The 20,081-nt window shown below is 37.0% G+C and overlaps 1 protein-coding gene across 1 annotated transcript in view; it reads right to left on the bottom strand.

The window, feature by feature from the left end:
* Nucleotides 1–34: 34 nt before the first annotated feature.
* LOC131996372 (uncharacterized) overlaps nucleotides 35–20,081 on the bottom strand; it is a 38,761-nt gene continuing 18,714 nt past the window's right edge. Inside the window, exons 2-3 of the mRNA XM_059365991.1 lie at nucleotides 12,503–12,580; nucleotides 35–871 (exon numbers count right to left, since the gene is read on the bottom strand). The gene's annotated coding sequence lies outside the window, so the exon portion shown is untranslated. The remainder of the gene's footprint in view (nucleotides 872–12,502; nucleotides 12,581–20,081) is intronic.

The following is a 20,081-nucleotide window of genomic DNA, read 5'->3' as shown; positions in this document are numbered from 1 at the left end:
ATAGTCTAACGGAAGATTGTTCTTTTTTTTCTTGTTTTTCTTTCTAAATTCAGCGTTTGTTATTTTTCTTCAAAATCAAAATTGTTGAATTACATTAAAATTTTTTAGCAAAGTTTTGTTGTTTATGTTTTTACAAAGATTTAAGCCAGTTTTTATCTCTTAAGTACTTGAATAATATTTTTTAAGTTCGTTTTTGTTCTCCTTCTTTTCTAGTTAGGATAAGTTTAACCTTTTTAAGCTTAAAAATTATCACAAAAAAATTAAGAAAATTGTTTGTTGTTGGGTTTTTGTTTTTTTTTTTTTTTTTTTAGAAAAAATAGTTAAAAAATATTCACTTTTGCTTTTTTTTTACTTTTCTTATTTTCCTCCTATGCTCCTTACAATAAAGATCCCTGTTCTATGTTTTGTAATGTTGTTTTTGTTGTTGTAATCAATGTCCTTAGTTAGAGTTTTTTGGGGGGGGGTTTGTGAAGTTTTATGATAGTTGCGCTGACGAATATGGCCTGGACTTTTCTATGGACTTCGTTGGCGTATATTTTGAATATGGTGTTTTTCTTTGAAATTGCTATAGTTTGGTGATTTGCGTTGATGTATTAACTCTTCCTTCTGATATGATCTGATAGTTGTTTCTCTTTCTTGAATTTTGTAATACTTTCTCTATCTATCGTTCCTTCGATGTTTGAGTCTGTTGAGTGTTACGTTTACCGGGTTATGTCTATGTATTTTTAATGTTGGTATTATCTTTCCCCCGTTGCTATTTGTTTTCTTGCTTTCCCTTCTTAAACTTGCAGTTTCTTCGTCTTACTTTTAAGCGCCTGCGTAAACGTTTCGATTTTCTTTTCAATCCTTCGCCGCTACGGAATTTTTCCCCCTGAAAAATAAGAAAAAAAAGTAAAAAATTAAAATAGGTAAAAAAAAACTAAACAGAAAAAACTTGAGATAAACCTTAAAGTAGGTGTTTAAAAGTTCTCTTTTCATAAAAGTAAAAAATGGAATGTTCATGGCCAAGGAATAGGGGTAAACTTTTCGCATATGAATGAGTCCTGCCTAATTCACGTTTAAGCTCAATGATGAGGGGCCTCACTCTAGCTTTACTCCATCGAAAGTTAGTTAGAAAGGTAGTCAATTCGGGCAATCGTTTAATATGGGAACTGTATCAGGTTATAGACTGATTTTAACTATACTTGGCAAAGTTGTCGAAAACAAAATACCACATGCAAAATTTCGGTCAAGAAATCAAATCGGGAGGTTGGTTTATATGGGTGCTTTATCAGATTTTGGATCGACTTGTTCCATATTTGGCACATCTATTGTAGTCTGATCTACCAATTTAGGCACTTAGGCTCATTTCAGCTACATTTATTGTACAATTACGCTGAAATTTGGGACAGTGAGTTGTGTTACGACCCTCGACATCCCTGATCAATACGGCCCAGATAGATCCACATTTAGATATAGCTGCCATATAGATTGATCTTTCAATCTGTCTTTAGGAATATTTATTTTCTGATTTCACTGAAATTTGGCATAATTGGCTGTGTTAGACTCTTCGACATTCGTGTTCAATATAGCCCAGGTCTATATTTTAATATAGCTGTCATATAGACCAATATCCTGATTTAAACTTTTAGGCCCATAAAAAGGGAATTTATTAACCAATTTCTCAGAAATTTAGCACAATTATGTTAAGACCCTCAACATTTTTACTGAGTATAGTCAAGATCGGGCTAATAATGGATATATATAGCTGCCATACATACATTTTTTGGGACAATAAAAACACGTCGATAACTCTGGTTTCGCCAAAATTGAGCATATTAGGCTCTTCAACATTCGTATTTAATATGGCCCAGATCGATATATATTTAGATATAGCTGCCATATAGACGGAATATGGCAAAAAAAAATATGAAAAAAAAATATTAACAATATCTATTATATAAAAATGAAATTGTTGCGCTTTGTTTGTTTGTTTGTCTGTTCCTTATAGACTCAAAAACGGCTGAACCGATTTTCATGAAATTTTCACAGATGGTAAAGTTTGAGCCCCTGGTGATAATAGGGTATCACATTTTTTAATATCAGAAAGAGGGGCGGACCCTCCCCCAATTTTCAAAAACGCAAGATCTCGGAGATGGGTGCACCGGTTTAAGCGAAATTTTGTATGCCACCTAATGGTAGCCCAAAAACACGAAATTGGTAAAAATTTTGGAGTCAAAAACCTGGGGGGACGCAGTATCCCAAAACCCACCCTAACGGACATGTGGGATTGGAACAATATGGGTATCAAATTAAAGGTATTTAAGAGTAGAGTACGAATTTGGTATACAAATTTTACTTTTAATTTGCGGGGGGGTGCCCACCCACAAAAAAGCCCCAAGAGGACACTTTGGGCAATATGGGTATCAAATGAAAGGCATTTAATAATGAATCTATCAGTCCTTCCAATTTTTTTATTTATTTCTACACAGATTGTAGAAGATAAAGAAGATCAACCCTGAGATACTTAAAGCCGTTTAATATCACTTTTTGGTTTTCATTCACTAATTTCACCAAGTTGCTTAACTGACCACCTCATAAAGGCCGCTTGCACCAACCGTCCACCCCTCTTTCAATGGATTTGACTCATATATACCACAAAATGGCACTTGTTATCTGTAATTTAATCACATCATCACATTTAATATCAAAGTACATGTGGGTTAAAAATGTCATTATTAATAAGACTTATAGCTAATATCATGTTATGATATTAGCTATAAGTCAAACAAATTGAGTCTAATATGAGAAAAATACCTCATCATAGCGTCTGAGGTAATAGCTATAAAAAATTTGCGATTAAGAAACAAACAAACAAAAAATACTAAAAAACCAATGAAAGCCTTGCACACCCAAAATGAACTCAATCGTAACCAAAACCATCCAAACAAATGTTAATTACATTAACATTTGACAAAGAGACCCCCCACCCAAGAAAGGAAAGGAAGATAAACTATACATTTGCTATGATGTGATTTGTTGTTGTTGTTGTTCAGTATTGTTTATTGCCATTTATTTTCCTATTCATGATTCGGTTTTGTTCCATATTGACAACCTAGTACCACAATTTATCTACCTAGATCTGCCATCGGAAAGCAACCTGTCTGCCTGTTGACAAATGTCCCCTCGTCCCTTTTGTCATGTCCAAAAAAAATATATAATATTCATTGTTTTGATTATCGCAATCTATAATGTTTGGTAGAATGCCAAACCTTTAGAATAACACATAAATGAATATTCGTTTCAAAGACAGGAAAAAACGTTGCCTACACTGAGAAAAAAAAGCATCTAATAAAGGAGCAACTGAGTGAATTCAATCGTGTTAGTGAATGAAGTCGGACTAAAATTTTAAGTTAGTTTTTATATTCGGACCATTTGGCACCAAAGTTATGTATGGTGAGAAAATAACTACCAGAATTACTACCTCTAGCCAGAATTTGAACACCAGCCTTCAACACCATATGCTGACACGCTAACTTATGCGCCGCGAAGGCCTCCAAACTAAGTACCTGTTGATGTTTTCTTACAGTGTTAAATTAAGGCACTGCAGATAACTTAACCATATGGAGGAGCAACCGAAAATAATTCCTATGTATGTATGGTCGCTACGTAAATTATGTTAACCAAAACAAAAACAAAAAAGACCAAAACTAAGGCATTCTATTGCCCAAGGGTTTGGGGTAGGTAAACACAAATCATTATTGGATCTAAGCCATTACTCGATGCCGGCGCATACAACACCCCGTATATCGCCTATGTGGGAGGATAGATGTTTAAATTTTGCACAACACACCAGGCCATTTTTGCTATGTATGTTCTTTGGCTTGTTTTATGTTATCCGAAAATAACACAAAATGCCACAAAGGCGACAATTGTTGCCGAAAATGACAACCACCAAAGCAGCAAAGCTTAATGAAGCGAAAAAGTGAAACAAACCCAAAACAAAAATCAATGTCATCAAATTTTAAAAATTGTACATGCAGGGAAGAATTTAAAAATCAAAACCTATCGCAACCGTCGTAGCTGAACGATTGATTAAAAATGTCAATTAGTGACTGACTGATATGAAGGAATGCAAAAAGCATTTTTAAGTGCCACTATGGATATGTAAAGTACATATCAGGATGTGATTGGTGATGAGTGACATAATGGCACCAAGTGTTGCATAGGGGAAAATAGAAAAGAAAAAAACCCTTCTTTATTGATTTTGTGTTCTTCTTAATCTTCCTTTCTTCATTTACCATGCTCCAAATCATACTCATTCTGAGTCAAACATTTTCAAACAACTAAGAAATTGTTTTAACTTGGTTTAAGTTCACTTTAAACTTTCCACAAGTAACATATGAACTTAAGCAAAGAAACTCAAATGTTAATCAATAACTATAGAATAGCTAAAGATTAAAATTTTCTTAAGCAGGCTTTCAATAACAAATTTGAGAAAAGGAATTTTCACCGATGAAATGATTTTACTTAAGTTAAGTTAGGAACTTCCTTATTCCAAAGAAATTAGTTATAGTAAAATTCTTAACCACCGTAGCGCAGAGGTTAGCATGTCCGCCTATGACGATGAATGCATGGGTTCGAATCCTGGCGAGACCATCAGAACAAATTTTCATCGGTGGTTTTCCCCTCCTAATGCTGGCAACATTTGTGAGGTACTATGCCATGTAAAACTTCTCTCCAAAGAGGTGTCGCGCTGCGGCACGCCGTTCGGACTCGGCTATAAAAAGGAGGCCCCTTATCATTGAGCTTAAAACTTGAATCGGACTGCACTATTTGATTAGTGAGAAGATTGCCCCAGTTCCTTAGTGGAATGTTCTTGGGAAAATTTTGCATTATTGCATAATTCTTAACTCCGCCCGAGTTATTGACAACTTTATCTATGGCCACGGCAAGTAACTTAACCGGAATTAATGTTCTTAATCTTTATGGAATTTTAACACTTATCCGTAATTTCCAATTAAGTGTAATTCGGATAAGTGCAAATCATTTCCAGTCAAACAATAATGCAAAAGTGAAAGCAAATTTTCAAGTTAACGAAACCATTTGGTATCATAGCACAGCATTGTTAAAAAATACGTGGACAATTTATAGTAAAAAAATAAGATATGATTTTGCAAATTTTATTGACGACGCAAATTTTTCCAGATTAGTTTTCCATCAAAAATTCTCAATTCCAGATTAATTTTCCATAAAAAAAGCCTTTTCACTTAAGCAATTTTAGTTTCATATAAAAGCAAAATTTCGGTTGTAAAAACTTTTTCAGTTAACCGGTATTTTCATTTAAACGATATTTAACTTAAGTGCATTCAATTTCATTGAAGAAAACCAAAAATGGATGCTTCTATTCACCAAGTTTCACTTAAGCGTAAAACTCTTAGGCGCGACATCATTACCCCAGCAGCTTTATACAAGCCGGTCGAATAGACAATGTGCAGCCCAACTTCCCGGCGCAGGCAGTGGTACTCGGAGGCGAGCATGATGGGTTTCGTTTCACGGACCCCACTTATCCCAGAATCAGCGAGCTGAATCTTGAAATAAACAGGGTAGTCAATGAACTTGTGGCTGGAACACTTGGAGCAACGTAACTTAGGTATCGGTTTAGGCTGTTTGTTGCCTTCTGTTAAGTCACTCTCGAACCCCTGAAGAAGGGATGATAGGACCTCAGTCACTTTTGGCAAAGCAACTGTGACGGACCCGGAGACATGCGGCAGGTTGTTCAACCGTCAATTTATTGAGCACTAGCTGGACAGGGCCCGCTCCGCTGCGCCCTCTTGCACTCTGTTATTTTATCTCAGCCCTATACTGTCACGTGAGGAAATAAGTCCTGTCTCAAATACCTTTCATTTGAATCTCATATTGTCATTATTGGTTTATATTTCATTTGGCGGGCTTTGGAGGTGGGCCCCCCCCTCCCACCTTAAATAAAGATGACAAATTTCTGTTTTTGAGTTGTTATAAACAAACTAAATTTCGCTTAACTGCCCCAGCCATCTCCGAGATCTGGCGTTTTTGAAAATAGGGTAAGGAGGGGTCCGCCCAATAAAGTTTGAATGTTAGATCTACTTCATTCTCTTGATTTTGGTGGTGGATTGGAGTAGACAAACTCTTTGCCCCGATAGTGGATATTAAATTCATACTCTACTGACACGGGCCCGCTACGCTGCGCCTTCTTTTACTTTATATGGAACAAAATTTTCCTTGAAATATTTAATTTCGACAAAGAGCTTTTGGTGAAATACCCTCTTATTTGAGCCTCATATTGCAATAGTCAGCAAATACTTCCTATTTGGATAGTATTGTGGGAGTGGGGTTGCCCCATAGTCACTTTTCCCGAATATTGATATCAGATTCGTGCTTTACTCCCAAAGACCTTTCATTTGAGCACCATATTGCTATGGTCGTAAATGTGTCCCCTTTGGGGGATGTTTTTGGGGAGAGACGGCCCCCTAAAAACTTGGATCCACATTTAGATATAAGATTCGAATTCTACACTCAAATACCTTTCATTTAAGCCCCATATTCCCATGGTCAGTAAATAAGTCCTGTTTGGGGGGTGTTTTGGGGAAGGAGTGGACCCCCAGAAACGTGGTCGCACATTTGAATATCAGATTCGTATTCTACTTGCAAATACCTTTCATTTGAGTCCCATATTGTATATCAGATAAGTTTTCTAATCTTAATTACCTTTCATTTGAGTCCCATATTGTCGTGATTGGTCTAAGTATGTGTTTGGTAGGTTTTAGGGTGGGGCAGCCCCCCTAGGTACCCCATCCGAAATTTCGATACCAAATTTTTATTTTTAGGGTACTATATGAGAGCACACAAAATTACGCTTAAATCGCACCACCCATCTCCGAGATCTGGTGTTTCTGAAAATTAGGGTAAGGGGGAGGGTCCGCCCCCCTTCAGATATCAAAAAATTTAGTACCCTATTTTCACCCCGGGATCATTATGCACCATCTGGGAAAATTTTAAGAAAATCGGTTCAGCCGTTTCTGAGTCTATAAGGAACACACAAAATTTTTATATATATAAGAAGATTCCCAAAATCCACATTGGAGCTACATATTGCTATAATCGGTATATATATGTGGTTTGTGGGGAGTTTAAGGGGTGTGGCGTCCTTGAAACGCTTGACCATGAAACAGATACGGATTTGAGCCCCTTTTTGCCATAAACCACAAATTTGACCAGTTTGAAGGGTATGTAGTGTGGGACGGCCACCCACGGACTTAGCTTTGAAAATATATCAGCATTGTGCTCTACTCTCAAATTTCTTCTATTTGAGCCCTAGTTGCCATTGCTTTAGGGGAGTTTATGGGGTGACAAGACCCTCAAACACGTGGCCTTAAAATTGGATATCAAATTCGTTTTCTACAATCAATTGTCATAGAAAGGCACACAAGGCCGATTGGGAAAGAGGAGTTTAGGGGGCGGACCCTGAAGTAATATCAGCATCGTGCTAGAGCACGATTTTGTTTGAGCCCCATAATGTCATGCATTTTAAAGGTGGTGACTCATTTTTTTGAATTCTTTATTGTCCTGATCTACATGTCCTACCGAACGGTTAACTGACATATTATCCCGGTCGAACTAAACGTCCTATTGAAGGGTATTTAGTGGGTGGGCCGTTTCCAAGCTATGTTCCAAAGTGTATACCAGATTCGTAGTCAACTCCCAAAGTTGGGTGGGGACATTTTAATGTCAAGTTCGTACTTTACTCTTAAATACCTTTCATTCGTAACCCATATTGTCCCAATCGGTAAACATGTCCGCTCGGGTGGGTTTTGAGATGGGGCGTCCCCCCAGGTTATTTGACCCCAAAATGCTAGACCAATTTCGTGTTTTTGGGGTACCATAAGATGACATAGAAAATTTCGCCTTTTTAAGAATTGGGGTATGGGTAGTCCTCAAGTCACTTGCCGGCATCACTTGGGTTGCCTACAAAGAAACCTTGTTGACCATGTACAAAGCAATTGACCGGCCAGATCTGTCAGAATACCGTTCTTCGAAATGCGACGGGTTGTCTCCTCAGTTTTCATGTGGACCACTTTCATCAGGAGACAAAGATCCTACCAGTGCGAAGACATAACTACATGCTGTCTAAGTAATAACTTCTCGGCTGTTATCGCAGGGACCATCCAAATAATCATCTTGTGGATAGGTATCCACCGGCCAGAAACCTCAAGGTGGATCTTCATGATATAGAGCAAGAGGTTCAGCGCTACAAGAGAGAACCTCTAGATCAAGCGGGTCTGGACAATATTCATGCAAACTCGGTAGCAGCTGTGGTGAATAGTTACCTTATAAATGTTGTCCATGGAGAACGACCACCCATCGCACCTAAAGAAATTGACCTCCTCTGGCCAACCTGAATAGCTCTGGCTCAATTATGATACGGCAAATGCAGCCGGCTCAACTACTACAGTGTCCATTTTCATTTTTTCGTTTGTTTCTCTTTCGAGACGAATTCAATGATCGCAGATTTTTGACAATGGAAAAGGAAAGCCAGAAATTGTTAAGTCAATCGTCCCAGTTTTTTTCCAATGTCATTTATCATAGTAATTTTTTTTTTTTTTCAAACATTTAAGGCTTTTTTTTGTTTTTATTTTCACCACCCACTTTGCATGGTTAGTTCTTCACCTATCCTAATATGATTTACTTATCAGTGAATCATCAGATAATGAATACCCCGAAAACGATTCATAGCAGGTGATCTTTTTTAATTTAAACATCTGACTTGTCATCTCCCAATCGATCAGATACAAATAGGTTTCTATTTTTGGCAAAAAAAAAAACGACAAAAAAAGTGAAAAACAATTTGCGTCGTTTAATAACCTTAAGTGACCGCTGGTGGGCAGCAGATAGTATCAAAATCACTCACAAAGGGGTATATTTTCGCCCTTAGTATGGTTTCCTCCCATTCTGTGATGCCATGCCTGCTGAATCGATTGAATCTTTTGATTTGTAATTTTTTCCTATTTGTTTTGTTAATTAAATCTTTTGACGTAGTATATTTTCTTATCATCGACGTTTTGGGGTAATGTGCCGTTAAGATTTGGCCAAATTTGTGCTGTTCGGCTTATTGGCATGAAAGAGAGAAACCATTTGTCAGCTTTTATCACCACAAATTAAAGGCAACCAAGTAAGCCATGGCTAGCCGCCAGGGTATAGGCGTAGTTTGCCTCCTTTGTTTACGCATAAAAATGGAAATTATTGGAAATGTCGATTCCTTTCTTTCTTCCTACTTTATTTATGTAGAATTTTCATCGACATGGAATTTCTGTGATTTTTGCAGAATGTTCATTTATTACAAATCAATGTCAACGATAAGGTTCTTGGAAAAATGTTATGAACAGCGAACAGCGCCAAGTTAATATTTATCTCAATTCCAGGAAAATACAAACATTTAAGCAACTACTTGTAAGGAGAAATATATATGAAGGTTATTTTTTCAAGAACATGGGGAGAAGCAGGAAAAAAATGTTTCCCATGAAAGTTTAATAACAAATGTCTGCTCAACTCTTTGGATATATTGTTGAATTTGAGTTTATATTACACATTACCATTAAAATTTTCAATGTTGAAGAAATTTCAGTAAATTTACTGTAAATTTCCCATAAATATTACTATAAATTTTGAGAAAATGTACTAAAAAATAAGAAAATTTACTATAAAATGAGAAAATTTACTATAAAATAAGAAAATTTACTATAAAATGAGAAAATTTACTATAAAATAAGAAAATTTACTATAAAATAAGAAATTTACTATAAATGGTAAATTTTGAGAAAATCGTATACATAAAAATCAATTTGTGTTTGTTTGTATGTTTGTTTTTGTGTTCCTTATAGACTCAAAAACGTCTAAACCGATTTTCATGAAATTTTCACCGATGGTGGACTCCGAGCCTATGAACAGCCATCACAATTTACCGTCGGCGAAGTTACGAATGTCATCCGTGGCCCCAAATCATCTAAGGCGTTGGGCCCCGACGGAATCTCTACATTGATGTTGAAGAATCTAGATTAACCTGGAGTTGAGTACCTTACCACTGTCCTCAACTTGTCTTTGAACACTCTCATAGTTCCCGATGTCTGGAAAATGGGCAGAGTGATCCCGCTACCGAAGCCTGGAAAGGATATGAGTTTGTGGGAGTCGTACAGACCGATCTCCCTTCTCTCACCAGTAGCAAAAACGATTAAGGCATTACTCCTCCCAAGCCTCGTAGGAGAATTTCCATTCGCCGAGCATCAACATGGATTTCGAAGACTGCATAGCACAACAACAGCTTTTTCAATCAGCCCAGACCATGTGATAGGACGGTCCTCGTGGCACTGGACTAATCGAAGGCATTCGACACGGACAGCCATATTTGAGGTTCAGAGCTACAAGAGAGAACCTCTAGATCAAGCGGCACATCATGCAAGTCTAGACAACATTCATGCAGATGCGGTAATTGGCTACCGGGTGAATGTAGTCCTTGGAGAACGACCGCCTCCCATTGCACCTGAAGAACTGGACCTCCCCCGGCAAACTAGAGTAGTTCTGGCTCAATTAAGTTCCAGCAGATGCAGCCACTTCAATTCCTACAGAGCAAGGATTGATGCCGACGTGCAAGATGTATGTAACAAGGGACAGCACGATACACGTCAACTGTTTAACTGTCCAGCCAGACTCACTCGACTCAAACCCGGATCCCTGTGTACGCACCGAGAGTTGCAGAGTTCCTGGGTCTTGACACTCAACAGAATCAAGCAGACGAAAGATATAACACAACAAACTGCAACAACAACAACAAATAGGGTACTACATTTTTTGATATCTGAAGAGGGGGCAGACCCTCCCTCTTAACCTAATTTTCAGAAACGTCAGATCTCGGTGGTGGGTGGTGCAATTTAAGCGAAATTTTGTGTGCTCTTATATAGTAACTTAAAAATAAAAATTTTGTATCCAAATTTCGGATGTGGTACCTATGGGGCCGCCCCACCCCCAAATCCTACCAAATATATTTTTAGACCAATCACGACAATATGGGACTCAAATGAACGGTATTTAGGATTAGAAAACGTATCTGACATTCAATTGTCGGACCAAGCGCTAGGGGGACCACCACAACCCCCAAAACTCTACTACATCGGACATATTTACCCACCATGGCAATATGGGACTCAAATAAAAGGTATTTGCGAGTAGAATACGAAGCTAATATCCAAATGTGAGACAAAGTTTCTTGGGGTCCACAACTTCTCTAAAACACCCCCTAAACAGGACTTTTTTACCGACCATGGCAATATGGGGCTTAAATAGAAGATATTTGAGTGTAGAATACGAATCTGATATCTAAATGTGGGGCCAGTTGTTTGGGGGGCCGCCCCTTCCAAAAATACCCCCAAAGAGGACAAATTTACGACGATAGCAATATGGGTTTCAAATAAAAGGTCTTTGGGAGTAAAGCACGAATTTGATATCAATATTCGGGAAAAAGTGTCAATGGGGCCACCCCACCCCCATAACTCCACCCATATAGGACGTATTTGTTGACCATTCCAATATAGGGCTCAAATAAGAGGTATTTTAGAGTAGAATACGAATCTGATATATATTTTCAGGCCAAGTCACTGAGTGGCCGCCCCATCCCCCCAAACACCCCCAAACCGGTCATGTTTGCCAACTATGGAAATATGGGGCTCAAATGAAGGGTATTTGGAAGTAAACCAAGAATCTAATATCAACATTCGGGACGAACTGTCTAGGGAAAGTCCAAATAGGAAGTATTAGCTCACCATGGCAATTTGCTTCTTAAAGGGAGTGGATCTCGATATTGATAGTTTTAAGGGCCCATATCCCAAGCAGGTCAAATTTGCTGACTTTTCCAATAAGGGGATTAAATGTAAAGCATTTGAGATTAGAAAACGAATTTTATATCGAATTTCGAGGCCAATGGCTATATGTCATTGAAATAAATGATATAAAAATATATGAGAATAGAGCACGATGCTGATACATTTTCAGGGCTAAGTGTTTGAGGGGACACCCCACTCCCCAAAACCCACCAAATCCATATACCAATAACGATAGAATACGAATCTGATACCCAAATATGGGCCCAAGTTTTTAGGGGTCCACCCCAACCCAATTAACATCACTAAATCGTGCATATTTACCGACCATGCAATGTGGGGCTCAAATGAAAGGTATTGGGAAGTAGAGCACGAAATTGATACCCATTTTCGGGACAAATTTTCTTGGGTCTACCTTTTTCCCAAAACACCCCACGAATAGGAATTGTTTACTGACCATCGCAATATGGGGTTCAAAAAAAAAAGTATTTGGGAGTAGAATACGAATGTGATATCCAAATGTGGGAACATGTATTTGGAGCACCGCCCTTTCTTCAAAACACCCCCCATAGGGTAAAAATTTCCTAAAAAAATCTTGCAATTGTCTGATTACTTACTTTTTATTTGTGCTGTGCCTGGCAGTATTCTGCACTGTCTAGGTGAAACTCCATAGATGTAGGAACAGGTCGAACCAGCTGCAATGAGACAAACAAAAAAAAACGCATATAAAAATTAATGTTTATATTTATTTAAACATTTTTTGAGCTTGGTAATATTTGAATATTATAGCAGAAAATCTTTTCTAGTATTCAATGGAATGAAAAAAATTAAGATTTATGATCCATAATAACATTTTTCACAAAATTGCACAAGCATAAACATTTTGTAAATCTATTTTTAGCCAACGAATGAAAACGCGCAATTAAGAGATTAAAAAAGAACACATTTTGTTGGCGTTTTTGACGTTTTTTTTTTTTCTCCAACATTTTTTCCAATTAATATGAATATGAGAAAAACAAACGTAAAATTTCCAAAAATAGAAACAAAGAAGAGGAAAAATAGCAATGGGGACAAATATGTGCTAAAGTGAAGAAAATAAACACATTATTATAAAGACCCAAAAATACAAGCAAGGAAAATAAGAGAATATATCAAGGATATTTGGTTTGTGCATATTTTTATCGAGATAAACCAAGACATGATGACGCCTGGGCGGAGAGGGATTGGTATTTTTATGACACAAAATGAAATATTTATCCGAAATCTGCCAATTCTCACAAAACGAAGTCACTCAAGCAGCCGTTCAAAACAAATAAACAACAGCCAGGAAAAAGCCATTAACATATTGTACTTGTTTAAAATATACATTTTTGCACTTAAAATAGCCCATGTCCCAATTTTGTCATTTTTCTTTTTGGATGACCTAAATGTGCGGATTTAGGATTTAAGACAGCAAATAAATGCCACTGGAGAAAATACAAATAAAATGGATTTATTAGCAGCATATCTTAGAATAATAAAAGCAAGTAAAAAGGCGTTAAGTTCGGCCGAGCCGAACTTTGGATACCCACCACCTCGGGTATGTATGTAAACCACCTTTCATCAAAATCCGGTAAAAATTTCATACCTTATGTCACATAGCAGTTATATCGAAATATGTTCCGATTTGGACCAAATACTAATAAGTATAAGTCATTGTTCAATTGTGTATAACAAAATATTGGCCTTTTAGGAGCTATATCAAAAAATAAACCGATCAGAACAGCCTAACATAAGTCAATGTGTCAAATTTCAGTTAAATCGGATTATAAATGCGCCTTTTTTGGGGCCAAGACTTTAAATCGAGATATCGGTCTATATGGCAGCTATATGCAAATCTCGACCGATCTAGACCAAATTGCAGAAATATGTGAAGGGGCTTAACTTAACTCTCTGTTCCAAAATTCAGCAACATTGGACAATAAATGCGCCTTTTATGGGCTCAAAACTTTAAATCGAGAGATCGATATATATGGCAGCTATAACCAAATCTGGACCGATCTGAGTCAAATTGAAGAAGGATGTCGAGGGGCCTAACACAACTCACTGTCCCAAATTTCGGCGAGATCGGACAATAAATGCGCTTTTTATGGCCCCAAAACCTAAAACCAAGAGATTGGTCTATATGGCAGCTATATCCAAATCTGGACCAAATTGAGGAAAGATGTCGAAGGGCCTAATAAAACTCAATATCCCAAATTTCAGCAAAATCGGATAATAAATCTGGTTTTTATTGGCCTAAATCGGAGGATCGTCTATATGGCAGCTATAATCAAATCTGGACCGATCTGGTCCGAAGGATGTCGAAGGGCCTAACGCAACTCACTGTCCCAAATTTCAGGGAAATCGGATAATAAATGTGGCTTTTATGGGCCTAAGACCCTAAATCGGAGGATCGGTCTATATGGCGAAGAATGGCGAAGGGCCTCACACAACTCACTGTCCCAAATTTCAACAAAATCGTACAATAAATGTGGCTTTCATTGGCCTAAGACAATAAATCGAGAGATCGATCTACAGCGGTCAAAAAAAGTATTCATCATTAGCAAAATTGATAATAAATTCACTTATTTTGGGTAATTGAAGAAAATTTAAAGTAAACAAATAATGCAGTTTTATGCAATAGTTTATTTTTCGTAATATGTTTTAAAATAAATTCAAAAAATAAATTTAATTAGCGCAAAAAATGCAATTTTATATAATAACACCAAAAACAGAACAAAAAAAGTATTCATCATTGATGTGCTATCATCAAAGTCAAATTCAAATATTATTTGGGAATCCCCCTTTTCTGTTTTATTTAGTAAAGGAGGCTTTGCCCTTGACAGCAAATATTTAATTTCATTGAAAATATAGTTTTTGTCAAAATGGGTCGTAAGCAAAACGAGGTTTCTGATGAGGTAAAAGTTTTGATAATAAAACACCACAGGAATGGTTTAACTCAAAAAACTATCAGGGAAATATTAAATAGACCACGATCTACTATACAATCCATCATCAGAAAGTGGACAGAAACGAAAACTGTTGACAATAAACCAAGATCTGGTCGACCAAAAGCACTTTCAGTTGGAGATGTGCGTTGGCTAGTGCGGCAAGTTCAGAAAACTCCGAAGACAAATGCGACCATTCTTCGTAAAAACACTATGGAATATTTAGGGAAGGAAGTTACTACACAAACAATTCGAAATACACTCAAAAGGCATAGTTACAGAGGAAGAACTGCACGTAAGAAGCCCTTTATAAATAAAATAAACCGAGTGAAAAGGCTAAACTTCGCAAAAATGTATGTAAAACAGCCCGAATCATTTTGGAAAACAGTCATTTTTGCAGACGAGAGCAAGTTTAATCTTTTTGGGTGCGATGGAAAGGTCATAGTGTACAGAAAACCAAATACAGAGCTTGAAGAACGAAACACAGTTGCTACTGTAAAACATGGTGGAGGTGGTTTAATGGTTTGGGGGTGTATGGCGGCTTCAGGAGCGGGAAATCTTGAAATTATTAATGGAGTAATGAATCATAAGTATTACATTGACATTTTAAAGAGGAATTTAAAAGATAGTGCTGTAAAACTTGGGCTTGGTAATAACTTTCAATATTATCAAGATAATGACCCCAAACATTCTGCTTTAAATACCAAGATGTGGATGCTGTATAACTGCCCCAAAGTCATTAAAACTCCTCCTCAAAGTCCCGACTTGAACCCAATTGAACATCTTTGGGAACATCTCACGCAAATTGAGAACGCGCAATTTTTCGAGCAAGAGTCAAATGCAACAGGTGATAATGGAGGAATGGACTAATATAGACCAAAATATAACCGCTAAATTAGTCCAATCGATGTCAAACCGTTTAAAAGAAGTTATAAGACGCGGTGGTCGAATAACAAAGTATTAATTTTTTTAAATTATGTTATTTATTTTTTTGTTTTTTTGCAATGATGAATACTTTTTTTGTTTAATTTTTTGTGTTCAGCTGTAAAATGGCCCTTTTTGTTCCAATAAATACTATTTTTTTCTTTAAAAACAATGAAATTGTGTACATATATATCACACAAGCACTACTGCATCATTAGTTTAATATGTTTTTATTCCAATTGTCTTTTGTAGACTTATTAAAAAAAAAACATTGAATGATGAATACTTTTTTTGACCGCTGTATATGGCAGCTATATCCAAATCTCCACCGATCTGGGCCAAATTGGCGAAGGATGTCGAAGGGCCTAACACAACTCACTGTCCCAAATTTCATCAAAATCGGACAATAAATGTGGCTTTTATGGGCCTAAGGCCCTAAATCGGAGGATCGTCTATATAGCAGATGAAACCCAATCTGGACCGATCTGGATCAAATTAACGAAAGATGTCGAAGGGAATAACTTAACTCTCTGTCCCAAAATTCGGCAACATCGGACAATAAATGCGCCTTTTATGGGCCCAAAACATTAAATCGAGAGATCGATCTATATGGCAGCTATATCCAAATGTGGACCGATCTGGACCAAATTGACGTAGGATGTCGAAGGGCCTCACACAACTCACTGTCCCAAATTTCAGCAAAATCGGATAATAAATGTGGCTTTTATCGAACTTAACCTGCTTATGGACAAACAAGAATCTGTACAAAGTTGCAGCTCAATATCTTTATTTTTAAAGACTGTAGCGTGATTTCAACAGACAGACGGACGGACATGTCTAGATCGTCTTAGATTTTTTACGCTGATCAAGAATATATATAGTTTATAGGGTCGGAAATGGATATATCGATGTGTTGCAAACGGAATGACAAAATGAATATACCTCCATCCTTCGGTGGTGGGTACAAAAAAATGTGAAAAAATAAACAAATAATTGTAAGCTTTAAAGCAAAAAAAAAAAAAAATTAATAAACTATATAAATATATTTATATCCATCAAGGTTCAGAATTGTAGTCTTCTTGAATGTATTGATCAGGTGGCCGCGTGCTTTCGGCAGACAAACGGATGGACGGACATGGCTAGATCGATTTCAAATGTCATGACGATCAAGAACATATATAATTTATGGGGTCTTAGACGAATATTTTGAGGAGTTACAAACAGAATGACGATATTGGTATACTACATTGGTTAGGTTGAAAAGATGAAGCTGATATTAATCCCCCAATGCCACTACGGACATCACCTATGCTAGTAATCGGCTTGTTGTAGCTCTAATTATTAAAAAGTAACATCGAAAGAAAATCTATGTCAGGAATTCCGCGCTACTTACAAAATCGCTAATTGTATTCCATACCACGGTCCTAAGTTGGTTCATGTCCGGTGTTGTGTTCCCACCTAAGTTCCGGTGTCTGTTAGCCTCGAAAGCCGGGCAATGGCATAGAAAATGCTCTTATGTCTCATCATCTTACCCACATGCCCTACTCATGCTTGCACTTGCTGCACCGAAAGCTATAGTGAACTCTTTCTTGCTTCCTTTCAATAAAATTATCGTCTTCTCACGATCCCAGTCTTCCCATAGGACTTTCATCGTCCTACCAACGTTCGCATCGCCCACGTCGCCCACGCCCTTAACTCGGACTGCGTCCACCCGAAAGGCTTCGAGTTAACCTCATAGAGGTTTGAGGGTTTAGCTATTATTAAGCATTTTATAGTTGTAGATAAATTCTTTAGCAAGTGATTTCAGAAAATATTTGGTGAGAAAATGCTTAAAATGATTTTTATTATTTAAAATACAAAAGAAAATTAGTTAACAGTGCTCTGTTTAACATTTAACATAGCTCTGTTAAAATGACAGGTTTGTGTCTTGGCTAAGTTATATTCAAATTTATCTTCACGGACATATATTTCAGTCTTCTCTGGGTTAACATTGAGACCGCTGGGTCTAGCCCAGTCAATGCCATATGCAAGGCCGTTTCGGCCCTTCTGTATAGCTGTGTCGGATCCTCACCTCTTAGAAGTATAATAAATTCGTCTGCGTAGCAGACCGGTTAAAATTACTCCTCAGTCAGCATCCGTAATAGGTCATTTATGGTGGTGACCTAAAGGAGTGGCGATAAAATGCCCCCTTTGGCGTGCCCTCTGCCACTTTCTCCCTTATATTTATTTCCTGGGACCCGCGCAACGTACACACTGGCGGTATGCATTGACATCGAGGGGACGTTTAATGATGTGCCGGACGACACATTGATCTAACCCTTAGATCAGTACTGGGTCCTTAGAGACTGGATAAACCATATGCTAAAGAGCAGGTGGATAAATTGGGGGTCCCATGTTTGCAAAATTTCAAATCCCTAGTTTATCCCAGCGCCTTTTGGCTGGCCTCTAAAGTTGTTCACCTCGGCATTTCAAGAAATTTTCACTTCGTTTCTAAGCAAAAAATGAATAGAGATATCTCAGTACGTCATATTAAGTCAACCTAGCCATGTTCGTCCGTCTGTCCGTCCATCCGTCTGCCCGCTCGCCCGTTCGTCCGTCTGTCGAAAGCACGATAACTTTCGAAGGAGTAAAGCTAGCCGCTTGAAATTTTGCAAGAATACTTCTTATTAGTGTCGGTTGGGATTGTAAATTGGATATATCGGTCCATGTTGCGATATAGCTGCCATATAAACCAATCTTGTATCTTGAACTCGACAAATGCGATCCATGTTGGAGGGTGTATAAGGTTCGATCCGGCCGAACTTAGCACGCTTTTACTTGCTAATTATCCTTTTGTGTGTATAAAAACAGTTTCCTTTTAATGGCTAAATAGGCCATTTAGTTTTCGATATTCTGCATAGAATCTATATATGTACATATGTATTTGTTTATATGAACCCACATTTACAGCTACCGTTAATAGCCAGCCACTCCTCAATTTAGTATTTGATGTCATTTTCATTCACTATCATCCCAAATGTGAAAAGATACATTCGGGTCCATTAAATCTCATTATATTAAAAAAAAAATGCGAGAGAATGATGCATTACAAACAACATAAGAAGAAGAAGAACAGAATCGTTGACATGTGTCCATTGAGAAAAATAAAATTTAAAAGAATCATTTGGGCATTTCGTTCAAATATGAACATGTAAATGACATGCCATATTTTACATAAAAATACAATTTGCAAAATGAATATTTATGGGATATTATAAAGAAATGTCATAATTACACATTACTTATACGTCTGAGGGGAGCAAAGGAAATGGTGTAAGGCTAAATGCAACAAATAGCCTTCATCTTTTTAAAACTATTTTATGTGAGTTGATGATGAACGGTTTTTGCTTGAGTGCACCCAATGAATGGGAGAAGCAGGCAAATATGAAATCGCCTTAATGGGCAGCAAAACAAAGTGAAACTATTAAAAAGTTTAAATGTAAACAATTTGTTTAAATTTGTTTTAGAACAAATATCGACATTTCTTAAGAAATTTGAATATGCAGCGCAAAAAAATATGCATTTCTCAGTGGTCTATGTGAAAATTGATTACGACTAACACAAAACCTGCAATTTTAAGTGTGAGCCAAAAACGTGGATGTTATTTCCAATGAACTTGAACTTTGAACCTTTGGCAGGGCCTGTCCATATCGTTTTAGTAGCAAATGCTTTCCAAAAAAGAGCAAAACGGAACTGAAAATAAAATTTTAATAGACGTCATTGGGCAACAATTTATAAAGGCCACCACCATTACCCATACGTATGCACAGACACGTATATCGACCACATGGTCATATGCACAACAAAATGTTCGCTAACATGTCGATAACAAAATAATTTATATCAATTTTATTGTTTCCAATGCACTATTTTGTAGGATATTTGTGATTTATTGTAAACATCAACAAAGTAAATAATGTAAATAAATCATTGAAATTGTTTGTCTATCACCATGGGAGAATAATAACTCGGTCTGGCCCCAAGAAAACGTCATAATAATATCTAATTGATGAAACTCTTGTAAATAAATAATTAACCTCGAGGTTAATTGCTTTTGCATAACAGGTTATCAACAATCATTGTGTAAGTTAGAGGATGGCTAATAATGAGAGTGTGATTATATGCTACGTTTATTACAATGCACACAAGCCTAAAAATATACAATAGAATTTACTTTAAACAACTAATTTAATTATTTTTTCACCAAAGTGGAGTCAAGCTTAGGTTAAATTTAAGTGGCAGTTGCCATCAGGCACACTTAGAC

This window comes from Stomoxys calcitrans, chromosome 3 (genome assembly GCF_963082655.1).
Source record: "Stomoxys calcitrans chromosome 3, idStoCalc2.1, whole genome shotgun sequence".
NCBI classification, from domain to species: Eukaryota; Metazoa; Arthropoda; class Insecta; order Diptera; family Muscidae; genus Stomoxys; species Stomoxys calcitrans.
This window is presented reverse-complemented; position numbering and strand designations above follow the sequence as displayed.